Source organism: Peromyscus eremicus, chromosome 4 (assembly GCF_949786415.1).
Source record: "Peromyscus eremicus chromosome 4, PerEre_H2_v1, whole genome shotgun sequence".
NCBI lineage: Eukaryota > Metazoa > Chordata > Mammalia > Rodentia > Cricetidae > Peromyscus > Peromyscus eremicus.
Window position 1 is genome coordinate 50249158 of NC_081419.1, and position 20862 is coordinate 50270019.

The window sequence follows — 20862 nt, forward strand, 5'->3', positions numbered from 1 at the left end:
ACGCAACTCTCACCCCAAGCTGCAAAGTTAATCCTTGTTTAAGTTCTTTGTGGTGGTGGCCTTGCATACATTTGGCAAGGTTCTTGTATGAATTAATTCACTTATCAGTTAATATAGTTAATATAATCAGTCTATAAGGCATATGCACAACTGCAGTTTCTTCAATAACATAGCTCAAATTTCAGTTACTATGATGCTATGGTTTGCATGTGCCCTGCCCCCTACAAATGTAATGTGTTAAACAATCTCCAAAGCAATAGAACTGGGAGGGAGGGCCTTATTGAGAGATCTGTCTTCATGAGTGGATTAAAGCCATCACTATCGCAAGAGAAGATTTTTTGGGTTGGGGAGATGACTCAGCAGGCAAGCGCTTGTGGAGCAAGCCTGAGATCCTGATTCTCTGGAACTATGTAAAAACAGCCGATGTGGTAGCACACATCTGAAATCCCAGCACTCCTATGTAGGAATGGGGGCAGAGACTGGAGAGTCAGCAGGAAACCTGGAGGCCAGCTACAGCTACTTAGGCACAGTGAATATACAGGGTCCCAAATAAGAAAGACCTAGCCTCGATTCCTGAAAGTTGCCCTTGACTTCCAAATCCATGTCTTGGCAGGCATGTGTCTGAATACACCACACGCACATATATAGAATAGAATTTTTTTTTTAAAGTAAAGTAAAAGTGTAGCTTTCTAGCTCTCCCTCATTCTCTCTTGCCATTCTGCCTTAGGTTATGGGATGAGACAAGAAAGAGATTACCACATTTGAACTCCTTGATCTTGGTTTCCTAAACATAAGAAATAAATTTCTATTTTTTAAAAATAAAACACTCAATCTCATGCTATCCTTTTATAGCAACATATAGCAGGCTGAGGTGTATCATACATTAATCGTGAGAAACTGAATAAAGCACACACCTCAGTACTAGCTCGGTTTACAAAGCACTGTGTAAATAACAGATGCATAACTATCAGTGACCCGTCATGTCATCATTTCAAAGTCTATGCTGAATGATCACTGTGTGTCACTCCAGCCAAGGACAGCTGAATTCATCTGTGCTTTCTGATTCACCCAGGTATCATCCTGAAAACCAAACAAGCAAACAAACAAACCAGGTAACTAAAGCTAAGGCAGCTGGTGGACAAGGAGGAAATCGCAGTAAAGAAACAAAAGATGACGTTGGAAGTGAAATTCGGCTCAAACATCCGCAGAGTGATGGAGGGAAGAGTGGACCACGGGTACACACTGACGTCGATACCATGGGAAAGCCTAGATACCCACTTTGTTTAATCCGGGAAAGTGGCTGAGATGCAGCTGTCCCAGAAGACGTGATACCGGCAAAGAAGGGCACATGAAAGCAGATCTTGGAGATATTTCACAACGTGGGAAGTGCTAAGTATGACGTTATACACTGACCCGGATTTAGGAAGGAGTATGACATCTAGATAAGGCACGGAGGACAAGACCCAAGGCACTGCCCAAAGTTTATTTTGTAATTTTGATTTACAAAGAAAACTTCGATTGTCCCTATTTCTAAAGTTACAAACTGTGGACTAAGGTCTGGTCTCACGGCGTCTTCTTTTGCATTTATAACGGTAAATGTTATAGATGTTAAATGTTGAAGTCTCAATGTTTTCACAGAAGTTGCTAAAGGTCACGGACACTCATTGTCTCCCTGCTGTCCTTAGGATGGCTGTGTGATTCCAGCTCACAGTTACCTTCCAAGCTGTGTGCAGGGCCAGGGCTGGCTGTCAACGCAATCAAGACATGGCTTTCCAGCTTTGTTTCCCTATCCCTGCCTGCCCTCTGCTGGAAGTGCCAGACATCAGCAAAATTATCCAGAGACACAAGAAACACGTAGGATGATACTGACCGTGTATTGTCCCCATCCCGCGCCTCTGTTGCCCTTTGAGGCTACTGTCCTTCTCTCCTGGATTAGTCATCACATCCACGTCCTGCAGATGGCTCTGATGCCATAACAGCCCCGTCATGTAACTGAACGCTCTCAATCGAAGATTGCTCCTACTGCAGCGTCATATAAGCTTCTTATAGGAAGAATTGTAGGAATTCATGCAGTTCAGCTGCTGACTGGGACCAACTTCCGCTGCATGTTAAGTCAGAGGTCATTCTTTTCATCTTACACCAAATTTAACTGAGATCCCTCCGCCCAACTCCTTTTTCTTTCTTAAGTTGTCTGCCCTTGTTGGGCAGTTCTTACAGAAACATTCAATTTTAATAGCTATATAAAGACATCCCGTGTGACTGTTTCTAGATTACTTGAATTCCTAGACACTCTTCTGGTCTCCTCTTCATCCCACCCCTACACTGGACCCTTCTGTTTACATTGCCGAATAATGTAACTATTCAAGTTAGATCCACAGAATTCATTTAATAAGTGACGTATACATACTGATGTGTGCGGCACAGTGGCATTTCAGTTAACTACAGACTGCTGCAGGAATGTCTGGGACAAGCACTCTGACACCAAGGAGAGTGGAAGAGAGATGTCACCGATGGGCCCAACCCAGTGCCTGGAAAGCTTTGCTCCTGGGTCCAGTTTAGAGTCTCATTTGGTACTCCAAAGCCACAAGGTAGGGTGGGCAAGCAAGCAAGATTTTACAGACGTACACATGGCCACATGGCAGTCAGCAGGTTGTTAAGGGCAACGGCCCATCGTTTCAGCTATTTCTCCAGATCATTGTTTCAGGAAGCAAGTGAAGCCGTGTTTGGCAAATAGGCAGTACAAGCACTGCTTTAGTGAATCCCTAGCTAAATCACCAAATCAGTATCTAGTACTTGGTCTTTTCGACCTTATTAAGACCATCCATACGGTAGTGGTCCTCTGAGATGACATCACCTAGGGAAGCTGTGTCCACCTTCCTGCAAGCATCTCCATGAGGTTTGTGCAGCAACAGAATGGCAATCCTCCTGCCTCAGCCTCCCGTGTACTTGAATTGCAGGTGTGAGCCACCACACCTGACTTCCAGTTCTATTTTTAAAGACATCTTAGAGAACTAAAATGTCCTAAGTTTTCATAATGCCATTGCAGAATTCCTGACTTTATCCTTATATCTGGGGCTATGCAAAGTCCTGGGTGTCATGCCTGGCACAGTGCCAGGGGCACTTGAATGGTCTCATCAACCCCTGTGTACGAGAGGCCGTGGGGTTGCCCAGTCCCTCTTCCTGGACAGTCGTGTACGGCCTTGGAATGGTGTTTAGTAAAGAAAAGAGGGTACAGTTGATGCAGGGCCTCTTTTAAGCTCACACGTGAGTTTCTTTGTGTGGATTTCCTTACCACCCAGTGGAGTATTTTTTTTTTAAAAAACTCTTTGGGGCCTGCCACCTAGCTCCCAAATAAATACATGGAGACTTATTTTTACTTATGAATGCCTATCTTTAGCATGACTTGTTTCTAGCAAAGCTTTTCTTAACTTAAATTATTCCATCTACCTTTTGCCTCTGGAATTTTACTTTTCTCTAATATATATATGTATATATATATACACTTATCATATATTCTATATATGACAAATAATATATAATATATTCTATATATGATAGATAGATATAGACATAGATATAGATATAGATATAGATATGTATCTTTCTTTCCTTAATTTGTAGCTGGCCGTGTGGCTGGTCCCTGGTGTCCTCTTCTCCTTCTCCTTTTTTTGATCCTTGATCTTCTTTGCCCAGATTTCTCCTCCTATTTATTCTCTTTGCCTACCAGCCCCACCTACCATTTCTCCTGCCTAGCTATTGGCTGTTCAGCTCTTTAATAAACCAATCAGGTGTTTTAGACAGACAAAGTAACACAGCTTCACAGAGTTAAACAAATGCAACATAAAAGAATGCAACACATCTTTGCATCATTAAACAAATATTCCACAGTATAAATGAATGTAACACATCTTCAACTAATATTCCACAACAACCCAGGGCATGGAGAGGCCCACGGTGCTGAAGTCAGGGGTGGGGCTGGCACAGTTTGTAAAGTGCTTATCTCAAAAGCAGGAGGACCGGAGCTTGACCTCTGGAACCCATGTAATAAAGGTGGTGCATTTGTAACTGCAGTTCTGGGAAGAGACAGGTAGATTCCTGGGGCTTGCTGGTCATCCAGCCTCGCTGAACCAGCCTCCTCCAGTCCCCCCAAAACAAGAGGAGTAGCCCTTGAAGAATGACACCCAAGGTAAACCTCTGGCTTCTACATACAGGAGTGAACACACACACATACACACACGCACACGCACACACACACACACACACACACACACACACACACACACAGCACAGCCTTTACCAGCCTGGATCTTTCCTGGCAGAGAATGGAATGCCCCTACTTTTGTCTCCCAAACCTGGAACCAATTCAGATTATTTAAGGAGCAGAGAATGTATGTTTCCGTTGCTATATACATTAAAATCAGACTGCTATAACAAACGACCAACCCTAATACACTCTCCTTTTCTTCCTTTGCCCAAACACCTACTGGAAAACCTCTGATATGAAATTTTACCAGGCTTGCTAATTATTGGCAGGAGGTCATTCATGAGATACACTCTTTTAGACTTTTGCCATTCACATGCTTGTAAAGATGAGAGACTAAAATGTAGATGGCATTTATTAAAGTGTTTTGAAGTGGTATGAAAATTTCATCTGATGCATCGACTCCAGATTATCATTAGTGAGGCCTGTAGTGCTGTGCTGGGAAACTGTTGAGGTGATGTCCGGGCTCATAGGAAAAGACGCTGATTAATTACCAATAACTGCCATGGGCAGGGGAGGTAAGAACCATGGCATAGGGTCAAAAACTACATCATCCCTGGGGCTGCAGCCAAGCCCCTGGCTGCATGCAGAAGGCTGTTCCTAGAAATCCAACTCAGATTTGCCACCAAGGCAGCATCCTTGCCATGGCTCTTATTTGTAGAAATTGCTATATCTTATTGGAAGATTGACTAGACCAAGTAATAAATGAAGTTTAGATGACCCCAGCTCCCCCACCACCACTTAAATTTTGGTTGATTAGTTCAAGATTCAGGTATTTTTTTTATCACTCAAAAATTCTAGTTAAAGCCATTTTTATTTTATTTTATTTGTTACTCTGTGAGAGGCTCTCACTATATAGCCTAAGCCAGGCTGCAATTCTCAATCCTGCCTCTGCTTACGGAGTGCTGGAATTTCAGGTGGGAAGAAGCTGCTTAACGAAAACAGTTTTGAAGGCTGGCAGGCTGCATCCTCTGAACAGTGGCTCTGCAGATGCCTACTCTTTGGTACCACAAGCTCTTAAATCTACGACTGATTAACTCCCCGTCTAGTTTATTGACTCGCCTGGAAAGCAAATAGCAGAGCAGGAAGAGTAGGAAATGCTCTCTGGATATAAAGGAGCCTCGGGTAGTTAAAAGCGTCAGACCCTTCCCTTCTGCCGTGGTGACTGGAGTTTCCAGTTGCTCTCAATAGTTTGGTTTGTTTGTTTGTTTTCTAGACAGGGTTTCTCTGTGTAGCCCTGGCTGTCCTGGAACTCACTGTGTAGAACAGGCTGGCCTTGAACTCAGAGATTCACTTGCGTCTGCCTCCTGAGTGCTGGTATTAAAGGCAGATGCCACCACCACTACCCAGCTGATAATTTGGCTCTTAAACTACAGGTACTCAGTTACTACCATGCAGAGGACTGAAGGCTGAGTTCAGATACACATGACTGAGTCTAACTCATACAGCATCCACCAAGACCTCAGCCTGAAGGTGAAAGTTTCTGTCTCACCAACAATTCCCAAATACTCAGCAGCTGCTTCCCAAATTACCACATAGAGGCTTATATTAATTATAAATGCTTGGCTAGTAGCTCAGGCTTATTACTAACTAGCTCTTACACTTAAATTAACCCATAGTTATTATCTATGCTTAGTCACCTGGCTTGGTACCTTTTCTCAGTATGGCATTCTCATCTTGCCTCCTCTGTGTCTGGCTGGCAGCTCTCTGACTCCACCTTTCCTCTTCCCATCATCCTTAGTTTGGTCACCCCACCTATACTTCCTGCCTGGCTACTGGCCAATCAGCACTTTACTAAACCAATTCAAGTGACAAATCTTTACAGTGTACAAGAGGATTATTCCCCAGCATCAGCCTTTAACAAATCTGATAAAGATGTTCTGTTTCAAAGACTGTAGGAGAGAATTAATACCATTTCAATGCAAAATGAAGTCTATGAGTTAGTGGAGAAATTAATTTCTTTTAAAAAACATTTGAAATTACTTATTTATTCCTATTTTATGTGCATTGCTGTTTTGCCTGCGTGTATGTCTGTCTGAGGGTGTTGGATTCCCTGGAACTGGAGTTACAGACAATTGTGAGTTGCCTTGTGGGTGCTAGGAATTGAACTCGGGTCCTCTGGAAGAACAGCCAGAGCTCTTAACTGCTGAGCCATCTCTCCAGCCCCAATTCGAATAATTTCTAATCATGAAGAAACAGATCTATCTGAAGTTGAAGGATGGCCCAGAAAATATCTAATCTAGACAGAGTCTCAAAAGGGGTCAATATCATGAAAAGACTTAAAAAAATGGTTGAAGGGATTATCTTACATGACATTAAACACAGGCCCAACTAACTAGAACACACAGACAATAGACAAAAGAATGTTTCTTAGTGTATTGTAGAAAGTTAAACTTTGTATTTGATAAGAGGATTCTAACATGGCTGCTGCTTGGGTGAAAAGATCATGGAGCTAGGGAGACACTTGTTCTCAGACACAGATGTGTGTGGGACCTAGAACTGTCTCCAGTGATGTGTGGTACCCAGATAGGAAAAGCATCCCGGGAACAGCAGGTACAGGTGGAGCAGTTATCAGGCCTTGTGGTTGATCCAAACTCGCAACTTCTCTGTAGCTTTGAAATTTTCAAATGAAATTCGGTTAAAAAAAAAAAAAAAAAAAAAAAAGATGAGAAGCTGGGCGGTGGTGGCACACGCCTTTAATCCCAGCACTCGGGAGGCAGAAGCAGGCAGATCTCTGTGAGTTCGAGGCCAGCCTGGGCTACAGAGTGAGTTCCAGGAAAGATGCAAAGCTACATAGAGAAACCCTGTCTTGAAAAACCAAACAAAAAAAAAAAAAACCCCAAAAAAAACCAACAAAAAAAGAAAGAACATTTTCAATAATTTGTATTTGTATTTTATTTTTACTGTATCAAATTCAGTATTTAAGATGGGGTGATAATCAGTAATTTCAGATCTTCAAGTATAAAATCTATTGCTAAATGTGGTAAGTAACACCGTGTATAGGGTCATACACTTGTAATTCTAGCACTTGGGAGGTAGAGGCAGGAGGATCAGGAGTTCAAGGTCATCTCTGGTGATATATGTAGCCAGTCTGAGGCCAGACTGGGTTACATAAGAGCCTGTGTCTACAAAGGAAAACATTCATGGGGAGGGTGAGAGGACCTTACCCATGATTCTGTTATCACTGGTGATCTCTGTGTGTTTCCAGGTTCTTTGTGCCTGTCCAAAGAATTGGAAAACACACACACACAAACATTAAAGCAGGAAGTTTTATTAAGGACAAAGAGGAAGGACAAGTTATTGCCAAGGGAGGCAGTGGACCACTTGAGAGAAAGAGTACTAAAGGGCTCAAGTCATTGTTTGGGGAGGAGGAGGAGGAGGAGGAGGAGGAGGAGGTGGCTACCAGGGTGCAGAGCAAGTGGGTCTCTATTTTGATTGATAGGTTAAAGTTGTATACCCCTCCTCCATGATAAGCATGATTTCAATCATATGTATTCCCAATCATATGCATTAGGCACTAGATAGCAAATAACAGATTCTTCCTAAAACCTCACTCAGAGGACACAGTTTGTCTTATTTGCATGCACCCCAAACCAGTCTGGGCCATATCTGCACCCTCATTCCCAGACTGGCATATGGTTGGAAAGTATTTGAATAGAAACTGTCCACGAGAGATGGGTCATTCATAGTTGGTGGGTAGAAAATGTGCTTCATTGTTCAGAGTGGTGGTGTGTGCCGCTTGATGCAGGCTGGAGTGCTAGGTTGCTAGGTTCGTTTTGGGGAGGAGGTGTGCCTATAGCCCCCCAAAAGTGGAGTCCTAGGGGCTAAGCTGTTCCCTGTGCTTGCCTACTTCACTTTCATTTCTCTTTTTCAGCATACATATTTTTATTTTTAATAGAGACATTTATTTATGGTATAGACTATGACATTTCTTTTTCTTTTTGCTTTTTCTGTTTGTTTGCTTTGAGACAAGGTTTCACTGTGTAGCCCTGGCTGTCCTGGAACTCACTCTGTAGATCAGTCTGGTCTCGAACTCACAGAGATCCACCTGCCTCTGCCTCCCAAGTGCTGGGATTAAAGGTGTGTGCTACCACTGCCTGGCTGAGTATGACATTTCAATAAATCAATATAATATGTAATGGTAAGACCAGGGTGCCATTATCCTATCATTTTTACATGATTATTATACTTTTCTTATTTCTCTCATGTGTACATATATATGTATATATATATATATATGACATCACATGACAATTTTCATTTACTTTTCCTATGTAACAGTAGACATTCCTTAGAATTTCTTTCTTTCTTTTTTTTTTTTTTTGGTTTTTTCGAGACAGGGTTTCTCTGTGTAGCTTTGCGCCTTTCCTGGAACTCACTTGGTAGCCCAGGCTGGCCTCGAACTCACAGAGATTCGCCTGGCTCTGCCTCCTGAGTGCTGGGATTAAAGGCATGCGCCACCACCGCCTGGCTCTCTTTAGAATTTCTAATTCTAATTCCTAAGCCCTCTTGATGATTACTTCTTAATGATCATAATACTAAACACTAGAATCTTATGGAATGGAAATAATAGAAATGAGACAAAGCCACATATTATGAACAAGACAGGCAAAGAGCTCCTTTATTGTAAGTGATATTGGACAACTCAAGCCAAAGGCAGCTAGCACAAGCCAGAGTCACGAACAACGGAAGCAGCAAGCTTTTACTGGTTTTCTAGGGGTGGGCTGTAGTTTGGTGATTGTCTATTGGTCACAGGCACAATTTTGGAAGATGTTTTCTATCTTGTGCACAAGCATTTTAACGTTAACTTTGCAAGCTAACTGGCCTCTGGGACCTTGTCAGGAACTCCTGGGCTATTCATTGTCTTATGTGAGCATCCTGGCCTCATGGTTTGGTTGAGGCCTTATGTTTGGGCAGATGGACTGCTGGCACTTATATTGCAGAGAAAGCTTAAGGGTGGAGAAGGAGAAACATATAGTGCCTCCAAGGGGCAGCAGGTCAAGTTAATGCTGTATTACAGCCATGGACAAATCTCAACCGGCCAACATGCCTAAGGCTTAGTAGAGTCTGACTCAGTGGTCGAGGCAGCACAGGAGACAGACTTAATATGAAGGTAGAGATGCCAGTCCATCTTAGTCACCCATCAGAGAGGCTGTAGTAGAGTCAGATCTAGCCAAGCATGCTACTTCTAGGCTTAGGAGGCTGAGGTAGGAGAAATGCAAGTTTGAGGCCATCCTAGGCAACAGTTCTAGGCTATCCTGGGAAATTTAGCAAGATCTTGCTTTTTAAATCAACATAAAAAAGGTCTGGGGATGTAGTTCAGTATATGAGTGCTTTCCTAGCAACCACAAGGTCCTGGGTTCTGTCCCCAGTACAAAGGAAAAACTAAAAAGGTTAGTGCCTTAGGGTTTCAGGTTTTTGCAAAGTGTCCAAGGAACATGCAAACCCTCCCCCACCCAGAACACCCCATCTTCAGCAGGGTCTGAGATGTCAAGAATGTATGGTAGCTGCCAGGAGGAGAGCTTTTTAAGTTAACTAGTACAAGTGAAGCTGGAAGGTATAATTGAGTCTCTGATTTCTCACAGTGCCTTGTGTCTTTGCTTATTGTTTATGTGGCCACCTCTAACTTGACTGGTTTCATATTGGTTTAGGCCAGCAGTTCTCAGCCTGTGGGTCTCAACTCTTTGGAGGTCGAACAACCCTTTTACAGGGGTTGCCTAAGACCATCGGAAATATCAGATATTTACCTTATGATTTACAACAGTAGCAAAATCAAAGTTATGAAAATAATTTTATGGTTGAGGATCACCACAACATGAGGAACTGGATTAAAGGGTCGAAACATTAGGAAGGTTGAGAACCACTGCCCTAGGCTTAGAGGGATCCTTGTCTCTAAATTGTTTGGCTTTGTGGTCTAACCTCATGTTTTATGACTGAGCAGTCAAAAGCATGCTTTTCCTGGGTAACAGGGTAAGGACCCAGGACTTGTTTACTTTTGTCCCCTTGCACAGTACCTATCACTTTCCATTTTATGCCACAGTTTGATTCTTTAATGACACCATAGTTTAGATTTTTAATTAACGATGCATCGGCAACAGTTTTGTTTGGCACTTTCTTTGCATTCTAGTTCGGGTGTGCATTTCTTTTTTTTTTTTTTCTTTTTTTTTTTTTTTTTTTTCCGAAACAGGGTTTCTCTGTGTAGCTTTGCGCCTTTCCTGGAACTCACTTGGTAGCCCAGGCTGGCCTCGAAATCACAGAGATCTTCCTGGCTCTGCCTCCCGAGTGCTGGGATTAAAGGCGTGCGCCACCACCGCCCGGCTGGGTGTACATTTCTGCAGGGAGGTTTGGTGCTGTGGGATGGTCTGTATGTCAAGTGTGTTGCTGATTAGTCAATAAATAAATCACTGATTGGCCAGTGGCCAGGCAGGAAGTATAGATGGGACAAGGAGGAGAATAAAGCTGGGGAGTGGAAGGCTGAGAGAGAGACACTGCCAGCCGCCATGAGGACAAGCAGCATGTGAAGATGCCTGTAAGCCACAAGCCACGTGGCAAGGTATAGATTTATAGAAATGGATTAATTTAAGCTGTAAGAACAGTTAGCAAGAAGCCTGCCACGGCCATACAGTTTGTAACCAATATAAGTCTCTGTGTTTAGTTGGTTGGGTCTGAGCGGCTGTGGGACTGGCGGGTGAGAGAGATTTGTCCTGACTATGGGCCAGGCAGGAAAACTCTAGGTATAGTTTGGGGTCTAGTGGCAATTTGTAGACCACTGGAAACACTAAATAACTGGGTGCAGTAGGGGGGCTTGGGGACAGCAAAGCCCCTGCAAACAGCTTTCTGCTCCTGAAGACGCTTATACTGCTCCTCCCTCAGCTAGTTGTGAGCTTTGCATCGCTTTGCCACCCTTTAGATGAGGGTTTTCAAACTGAGACCAAGAGGTCCGTGTGAGTAGCAGAAGTTCTTTAAGCTCTTAATATTTTACCGAGTAACATCAAACACTTCTCCCATGAAGCACAGAGCTTAAAAGTGGTGTTTCTGACCCCATGGAACCTTCGGATGATGCCAGCCCCAGTCAACGTCACCACTGCAGCCCGAGACTCTGAGCTGAAACACCTCCTAAACTGTTCCCAGGCTCCTGGCCCTTCCAGCTGGAAGGTTTGAGAGTGATTCGTAAGGTGATAATAGATGACTAACACAGATGTGGGATGTGGGATGTGGTCAAAACAAAAGCATAACACGTGGATGAGCATTGCATAAAAGAAGCTAAGTAATTATGAGCATATCAAAAGGAGATCATCATTAGTCATCAGGAAACATGCATATTAAAACCACGATGAATACCACTGTACACCCACCAGGAGGGCTAAAATTAGAAAGATTGACAATTCCAGCTTTTGGTGAGGTTATGGAATGACTATGGCTCTCACGGATTGTGCAAAACCATGCAGTCACTTTGAAAAACTAAAGAAGTTTTCATGAACCTTTTGCTGTTGACCTAGAAAGTTCCACGGGTGGTTTTATACAAGAGAAATGGTTGCATCTGCTAAAGAAAGGAAGTGACCATATACGCTCTTAGCTCTTAGCAGGTCCACTCAGTACAGGCCTAAGCTGCAAATAGCTTAATCCACTTGTCAGCTGGGGACTGTGTAAACAAACATGGTTTATGCACGCAGTGTGGTGCTCCTCCACTGTGCAAACAGGGAGCACGCATTCTGCAATGGAAGAGTCTCAAACGCATTACTTTGAGGACAAGTAGTGCCCGCCACCTGGTTTGTTATACACCATTCGAGACGCAAAACAAACCCATGATGATAAAAGCAGCTAGTAGTTATCTTTGGTTAGTAAGCTGGTATGTTGGCCAAAGGTAGGAATTCCATGAGGTGATGGCAATTTTATCTGGATGGCAGCTGTTTTAGTTAGGGTTTCTATTGCTGAGCTGAAACTCCATGACCAAAAAGCAAGTTGGGGAGGAGAGGGTTTATTGGCTTACACTTCTACATTGTAGTCCCTCACTGAAGGAAGTCAGGACAGGAACTCAAACAGGGCAGGAACCTGGAGGTAGGAGCTGATGCAGAGGCCATGGAGGAGTGCTGCTGACTGGCTTGCTCCTAATAGCCTGCTCTCCTATAGAACCCAAGACCACCAGCCCACAGATGGCACCACCCACAATAGGCTGGGTCCTCCTCCATCAATCACTAGTGAAGAAAATGCCTTACATGCTTGCCTACAACCTTATCTATGAAAGCAATTTCTGAATTGAGGTTCCTTCCTCTTAGATGACTCAAGCCTGTGTCAAGCTGACATAAAACCATCTAGCACAGCAGTCATATTGTTATATTTTAATTTAAAAAAATCACAAAAGGTACTCTAAGATTTGGTCATTTTATTATAATGTGTAAATTCTATCTTGACATACAGCAAGAAGGGAAACAACAAACTCAAGTCCTCCCTGTGTTCCTGGATCACGTCTTTTATTCCTCCAACGAATTTATCTTCTCAGTCCTCCCCATAGCATGCTGCCAGGTCAGGCCCTTCATGCAACTCTTCCCTCTGTCAATACTCTAGGAACTCAAACATCCTCCAACCAATCTTCTTCCAGTTGATTCAGGACTTTGGTTGCCATAGCAATGGTTCTCTGGAAAGCAGACCTCAGGCAAGGATTAAGTGTGAGCACTTTATGTGGGTGGTACAACCCCACAGAGCTGGTTGCCTTGTATATTAGTTTCCTAGGACTGCTGTAATGGAGTGACTGAAGTCCTTAAGACAACAAAGATGTACTGTGTGGTAGTTCCGGAGTTAGGTCCCAAAGAACTCAGGACAAATGGCTAACCATGGTGGTGTCTATTTAGCATACCAAAGTGCACAATGGCTGTCAGGCCCTCTGAGTATCACAAGTACCTGTTACAGAGTCCTGGCTCCTCTCAACACTCCACATCCTCCTCCCCAAACCTCCTCTCCAGTCCCTGAGTTTCCCTTCCCTCCCCCAGCTTCCCATTCCTATCTGACTCAGCCATTTTGGCTATGCGCTCTCTTGGTTCTTCTCCCTCTCCTGGTCCCCTCTTTTCTTCCTCTCTCACCCCGCCCCCCCAAAGTCCAGTCTATTCTGTCGGCCATGCCCAGTCTGGACTCTTCCAGATGCCTCTGGCTGTGCTCTCCCTCATATACAATAAAAACCATCTCCTCAACTATACCTTGGAGCGGCCATGTCCTCATTCTCATTCAGAAGGAGAAAATGGACTGTCATTAGCTGTCTTCAAACCTCCACATGAATGCCATGGCACACACCCACCCCCACACATATATACACATACATGCACACAAAACACATCAAATGTGGAACAACAACAACAAAAAGCCTACAAAGAAATCTAAGAATGCCGAATTTAGTATTGTGAATACTGAGGTTCTAAACATGGACCATTTGTGATTTTTGCTTTATCGATGAAACTTATGACCATTGTATTATTATAAGCAAAATTTTAGCCATTTCCTATCCCTTCTATTATTTTTTTAAAAACTGTAATCCAGTTTTCCTTCCCAGATATGGACATATCTGCAAAACCACAACCTTTTTAATATAAGCCACAAATTGGAACTCTCCTGATCAGGTGGTTTTAATTACACACTTGTTCCTTAGAAAGCTCACAGGGCCCACAGAGATGTACTTTCCTAATGAGTGTGGGATTCCTTACAACTCCCAGGTGAGTCGCCTCACCTAGAAAGGCAATCGTTCTAGTTGAGTGGGAGCATGCATGGAAGGTGTAGAGGAGGAAGTTGACTCCATACAGTCATCGTTAGCCCAAATCACAGCTGTTACCCTGTAAATGTAACCTGAGGCACTGAAGTGGAAGGGAGATGAAATTCCATGGGGAGAAGCAGAGACACGGGTTCTCAATAAAAACACCCAAGTACAAAGGAAGAGAGAAGTGCTGAAGAGGCGGTAATTGAGCGAGAGCTTGCTTGTAGAGTCTACGGCTTGGTTTCATGTGTCAACTTGACTGCATCAAGAGGTGCCCAGTTTTTGGGTTTGTCTCTGAGGGTTTTTCTCCATGAGATTAGCATTTGAATCCCTGGGTTTAAAGCAGATTAGGGGACCCACCGCTACCTGGGTGCCAGGCAGGTGTTAAGCATCATCAAAGTTCTGTGAAGACTTGTTAAAACCACCTTTAGCAAGCAGTTTATTGTAGGCATACCTTCTGAGGTTGATTTTCCTGTTGGCAAATAAGGAAAGCCATAAGGGCTAGGGTGATGTAACTGCCTAAGTGACGGTTGTTAGACTCTCCCACAGTATCTTGGCTGTCTTGTGAGGACTGTTGGTCAAATAGCCAGCTGGTCTACCTTTATGCTGTCACCGGCCATATTGAATGCTCCTTGGATACCCTGAAGAAACTACATGACAAGTGCTGTGGCTTTCTCTGCATCCGAAGGTTCAGCTCTAGCCACATGTGGTCCAGACAGCTTTTGCTTGACTTTCTCTGCATCCAAAGGTGCAGCTCCAGCCACATGTGGTCCAGACAGTTTTTGCTTGATTTTCTCTGCACCCGTTTCCAGCTAGGCAGAAGGGGAGCACTCCTAAGGTGGCCTAACAGAGGAATAGTTGTGACTGGTGCCAAAGAGGCAAAGCCATGATTGGTATAAACAGGGTCCTTCATTTGCATGGAGATCTTCTTTGATGACGACGCCATGCCCTGTGTCTGGCTGCATGAGAAGACAGCTTTGTAAGCTGACCAGGAGGCACGCTTCTGCGCAGCCTCTCGGGTATGTCAACCCGGCTTCTCTCAATAACAAGGCTTCTCTCAAGAGGCCCTTTCTTGCCTGCTTTTGATACCTGACGTTGGTCGAGTGGGCTGAGCTGGAAACAAAGACAGGAGAGGTGGCAGCAGTGACATGGAGCAGCTGACAGACGGAGTCACAGAGGTGGGGAGCTAGCTGGAGAGCCGCCATGGCTCCGAGAGCCACGGAAGAGGCGGAGCCACAGGAAGCGTGGTGATCTTGCTGGTGGCCCTGACAACTTGGTAGTGATGGTGGCAGAACTGGCAGAGTGGCCTCAGAGCAGCTGTGGCAGAACCGAGGAGAGAGACGTCACAACAGTGGCAGCAAGAACCAAGAGGGGAGCTGAACTGGAGACACCACAGTGTCATGGAGCTGTGACCGGGACGCTGTAACAGCAGTGGAAGAAGCAGTCTTAGACTCCCCAGCACCAGGAGATGGAACAGCAGCCACTGCTAAGGGCCAGGGAGTCCCCACACCTAGACCCGTCTGTGTATTAGTTCTGTTCCTCTCAAGGTGCCTGTGGTGGTCTGAATAAGACTGGCCCTCCTAGGCTCATGTATTTGAATGCTTTGTCATCAGAGAGTGGCACTATTTGAAAGGATTAGGAGGTGTGGTCTCGTTGGAGTGGGTGTGGCCTTGTTAGAGGAAAGGTGGCAATGGGGTTGGGCTTTAAGGTTTCAAATGCCCAAGCCCAGCCCACTGGCTCTCTCTTCCTGCTGCCTGTGGGTCCCAATGTAAAACTCTCAGCTACCCTGTCTGCCTGTGTGCCTTCGTGTTCCCTGCCATGAGGATAATAGACTAAGTCTCTGAAAGTGTAAGCCAGCCCCAATTAAATGCTTTCTTTTATAAGAGTTGCCTTGGTCATGGTGCCTCTTCACGGCAGTAGAACAGTGACTAAGACAATGTCCAAATACCAAGGGAAGAAAGATGGATTTTGGCTGTGGTTTCAGAGGCGTGGGGACAGCAGAGCAGAGCATCTCTGTTCATGTTACAGCGGGCCAGGAATTAGGGGGCAGGTGTGAGTACGCAAGCATAACAACCTGGCCCTAAGCAACCACCTCCACCTCCTGCAGCCAGGTCCCACCTCCCCAAGTTTTCAGATTCTCCCAATGTTGCCACTGGCTAGAGACGTGAACCCACCAGAGACATTTGGGATTCAAACCATAACAGCTCAGGGGCTGTGACATGGTTAAGGACTTCCTTGGCCTACACCAAAGATAAAAACTCTTTTTCACCCCGGGGCTGAGGATCCCGGCTCTTGAGGCCTACAGGGAAGCTGTGATGTTGGAAAGTACCACCTGCTGCCATTCCCTGCTGCCATCACTCTACTGCCTGCCGAATGAAAGCCCAAGGATACAGAGGCTGCCAGAGAACAGCTTTTCCTTGCCTACCCACCACTTCCCTCTTCGTTGAACAGAAGGACCCCAGCAGATGATTGGTAACAGACGCAGCAAAGCAGGTGTTCCTCCAGAGTCCGCCATCATCCAGTCTTAAGAAACTTCATAGAGCAAGAAGTGGAGGAAGGAGGGATTTGCATCTCCTTTCCTGTCCTACTGTTGAACGCAGGTGTCATAGTCCATGTTTCTCTGTCCTCTGCCCTAGGTTTATATTGTGAGCATCATTGGAGCCCAGATCTTTGAACTCAGTTTGGATCACCCCACCCGCTGTTTTGGGTCTCAGCTTCTATCCTCATGGAAGCTGACAGGATGTCAGTGAAGACCCAGTCTACCATGGACTTTCCAGGGATGGGGAGATGCAGGGCTCTTCTTGATTTTTGCTGCTGTGCCTTTGATTTCTACACGGCAATAATTATCCAGGGTTAGGTATGTGCAGCTCTCATTTGAGCTGTGCAGAGAGTGAATGGCGCTGATTGTGATAGGAAGCTCAAAATAGCTTGAGTAGGAAGCGTTATTGTTTCTTAGGGAGAACCATCTCCTGAGTCCTTCACAGTGGAAAATCTGAAGTTACAGAATGTAAATAGAAGGCCATCAATATAAGGGACCTCAATAATTTATTACTACGTTTCCAGGAAACACAGAGGGTGCATACTATCTATCTGTATTGTGCAGAGAACAATACTGAAGAGCTAGTAAATGCATACTTTGTACTTGGTGCTTCGTTACAAATCCTACAAGCCTGATTCTCACATATAGTGCCATGAATATCTCCACGTACCAATAAAACAGAGCCTCTCTCTCTCTCTCTCTCTCTCTCTCTCTCTCTCTCTCTCTCTCTCTCTCTCTCTCTCTGAGACTAGGTTTCTCTGTGTAACAGCCCTGACTGTCCTAGAACTCACTCTGGCCTCAAACTCACAGCTATCTGCCTGCCTCTGCCTCCTGAGTGCTAGGATTAAAGGCATTCACTCCCTATCCCCCACCCCACTCAAAATAGAATCTTAAATAATTTAAGGCCAAATTCTTAGTGGAAGAAGGAACTGCAGTTTGAACTGAGGGGCCTACCTCCAGACTGTTAACTCAGCTTCTGCTCAGATAAAGAAAATGCAGCTTGAACAGTAAGTGGCTTGTTTAGGCCGGTCAGCATTAGCAGATATACATTATATAACGATACTTTGCACCTAGTGGGAGTGTCATAGAGACCTCCCTTGACCATGTCAGCTGCCATAGAGAGAATTCACTGAACCACAAGGAGAGGACTAGGCAGAAAATAACTTTTTGCCAACCATCAAAACAGGTCTAGAGAATACTAAAGTAAATTAAAGCGGTATATTTGAGTATTCAGAAACCAATAAAAATTCCCAATGAAGATATTTTGAACATGTAAAACATATTCCATTACTAGTAGAAAAGTTTATGATCTATTAATTTTTTCAAGCCTGCTTGAATATATTTATACACATTTAAAACATAGATGGTTGAATACAGACAGCCAGTTCTACGTATGTGTTTGTGAATGTTAGTACTCTGACCCACCCCTTGGGGACCCCCCCCCCATGTCTTGACATAAAAGCTTCCTTTTTAAAGGAAAACCCCCTCCCTTCATCGCTTCTCTTCCGTGCTTTCTCCCTTCCCCGCCTGGCCCTCTCTCCTCCCCGCCCTTCTTTTTATCTTTCCATCAAAATAAATTCAATTCCGCGTGGACTTGTGCCTGGATATGAGTAACTCCCATTGTGCAGCGTCGTGGTCCACATGGCATGTCTGCCTCACCTGCCGAGGGGCACCTTGGTCTACCTGCCAAAGCCTCCCATGCCCAGCATCATTACAGTGGAGATACTTGTTTCTTTTTTTTGTTTTTGTTTTGTTGTTGTTTCTTAACATTTATTTTTATGTGTATGGGTATCTTGTGTGCAGTACTTGTGGAGGCCAAAAGAGGGCATCAGATCCCCTGGAACAGGAGTTACAAGTGGTTGTGAGCCACCATGTGGGTGCTGGGAATCCAACCCAGGTCCTCTGGAAAAGCAGCCAGTGCCCTTAACCACTGAGCGATCTCTCCAGCCTCTGCCTGTGTCTTTTTAAATAGAGAAGTTTAGAATGAAGTTCACTAAAATACTAACGAGGTCATCTGTAGGTGATGGAACTGTAGATAATCTTTACTTTTTCTCCTATAACTTTCTTCTTTAAAGTTTTTCCTAATCAATGCATGTTCTCCACCCCCTATGCCACAGTAGATATATTTACTGTTTCTTTTAAAGAGTTTTATTGTGATGTCATTTGCATGCTGGAACATTCACTCATTGTAAACATGTCATTCAGGGATTATTCGAATTTATGACATGTGTGTTCCTTACTACAAGCAATTTTTCCCCTCTGTGGCTAAATTTATTCATAAGTATTTTAGCACTGTAAATATTTTTTATTATTGTTTTATAATTATTTAATTTAATTTGACATATCAGCCATGGATTCCCCTGTCCTCTGTCTCCCCCCCATATCCCCCCTCCCCCGCCTTCCCCCCAGCCCACCCCCTATTCCCATCTCCTCCAGGACAAAGAATCCCCTGGGGATTCAGCTCAACCTGGAAGATTCAGTCCAGGCAGGTCCTGTCCCCTCCTCCCAGGCTGAGTGAAGTGTCCCTGCATAAGCCCCAGGTTCCAAACAGCCAGCTCATGCACTAAGGACAGGTCCTGGTCCCACTGCCTGGATGCCTCCCAAACAGTTCAAGCTAATCAGCTGTCTCACTTATCCAGAAGGCCTGGTCCAGTTGGGGGCTCCTCAGCTATTGATTCATAGTTCATGTGTTTCCATTAGTTTGGCTATTTGTCCCTGTGCTTTTTCTAATCTTGGTCTCAACAATTCTCGCTCATACAATCCCTCCTCTTTCTTGCCAATTGAACTCCTGGAGCTCCACCTGGGGCCTGGCCGTGGATCTCTGCATCCGCTTCCCTCAGTCATTGGATGAGAGTTCTACCACGACAGGGTGTTTGGCCATCCTATCACCAGAGTAGGTCATTTCAGGCTTTCTCTCGACCATTGCCAGCAGTCTATTGTGGAGATATCGTTGTGGATTTCTGGGGACCTCTCTAGAACTTTGCTTCTTCCTATTCTCATGTGGTCTTCATTTATCATGGTCTCTTATTCCTTTTTCTCCCTCTCTGATCTTGATCCAGTTTGGATCTCCCGCTCCCCTAAGCTCTCTTTCCCTTGAACCTTGCCCTTCATTACCCCCACTCATGTCCAGGTTATTCATGTAGATCTCATCCATTTCTCTGTCATTGGGTGATCCCCATGTCTTTCTTGGGGTCCTGTTTTCTAGGTAGCCTCTCTGGAGTTGTGAGTAGCAGTCTAGTCATCTTTGTTTTACATCTAGTACCCTCCTATGAGTGAGTACATACCATGTTTGTCTTTCTGAGTCTGGGTTACCTCACTCAGGATGATTTTTTCTAGATTCATCCATTTGCCTGCAAACCTCGTGATGTCATTGTTTTTCTCTGCTGAGTAGTACTCCATTGTGTATATGTACCACATTTTATTTATCCATTCTTCAGTTGAAGGTCATCTAGGTTGTTTCCAGGTTCTGGCTATTACAAACTGTCAGGGACAAGAATAGAATCTCTAGTTAGTGGAAAAATACAGACCCCCATAAGACAGGGAACTAGATTATCTTACAGTCAGGTTGCCTAGCAACAGGACATTGAGTCAGAGCCCTTGACCCTTTCACCCTGTAAACATCCTATACAAACATCCTGTTAGCTTGCCCCACCTTATGTAGATGACAGCTTCTTGCTCCCCCCACCCTGCAGGAACTATATAAACCCTCCTGGAGAAAAATAAAGTTGCACCTTGATCAGAATCTAGACTTGGTGTATTTCCTTGTATCTCCTGTCCCTACATTCCATCCTTAGGGTGGTCGAGTACTCGTTTAAGCCCTGCTGGCCGGGGCAACAAACAATGCTGATATGAACATAGCTGAGCAAGTGCCCTTGTGGTATGATTGAGCATTCCTTGGGTATATGCCCAAGAGTGGTATAGCTGGGTCTTGGGGGAGATTGATTCCCAATTTTCTAGTAAAGCACCATATTGATTTCCAAAGTGGCTGTACAAGCTTGCATTCCCACAAGCAGTGGTGGAGAGTTCCTCTTGCTCCACATCCTCTACAGCATAAGCTGTCTTCAGTGTTTTTGGTCTTAGCCATTCTGACAGGTGTAAGGTGGTATCTCAGAGTCATGCAATTTTTTTTTTTTACTATAGACAATTTTAAGTCATTTATTGAGTTCATGATAGCCCCCTCTCCCCAACTCTGCTGCCCAGCTCCAAGCAATTCCCAATCTACATTCTATCTTTATAAATTTACCTTCTCTAGACATTTTCCAAAATGGAAACACTTTGTGTATGGTCTTTTTTAGTCTGGTATTTTTTTTATGTCCTTTAAAA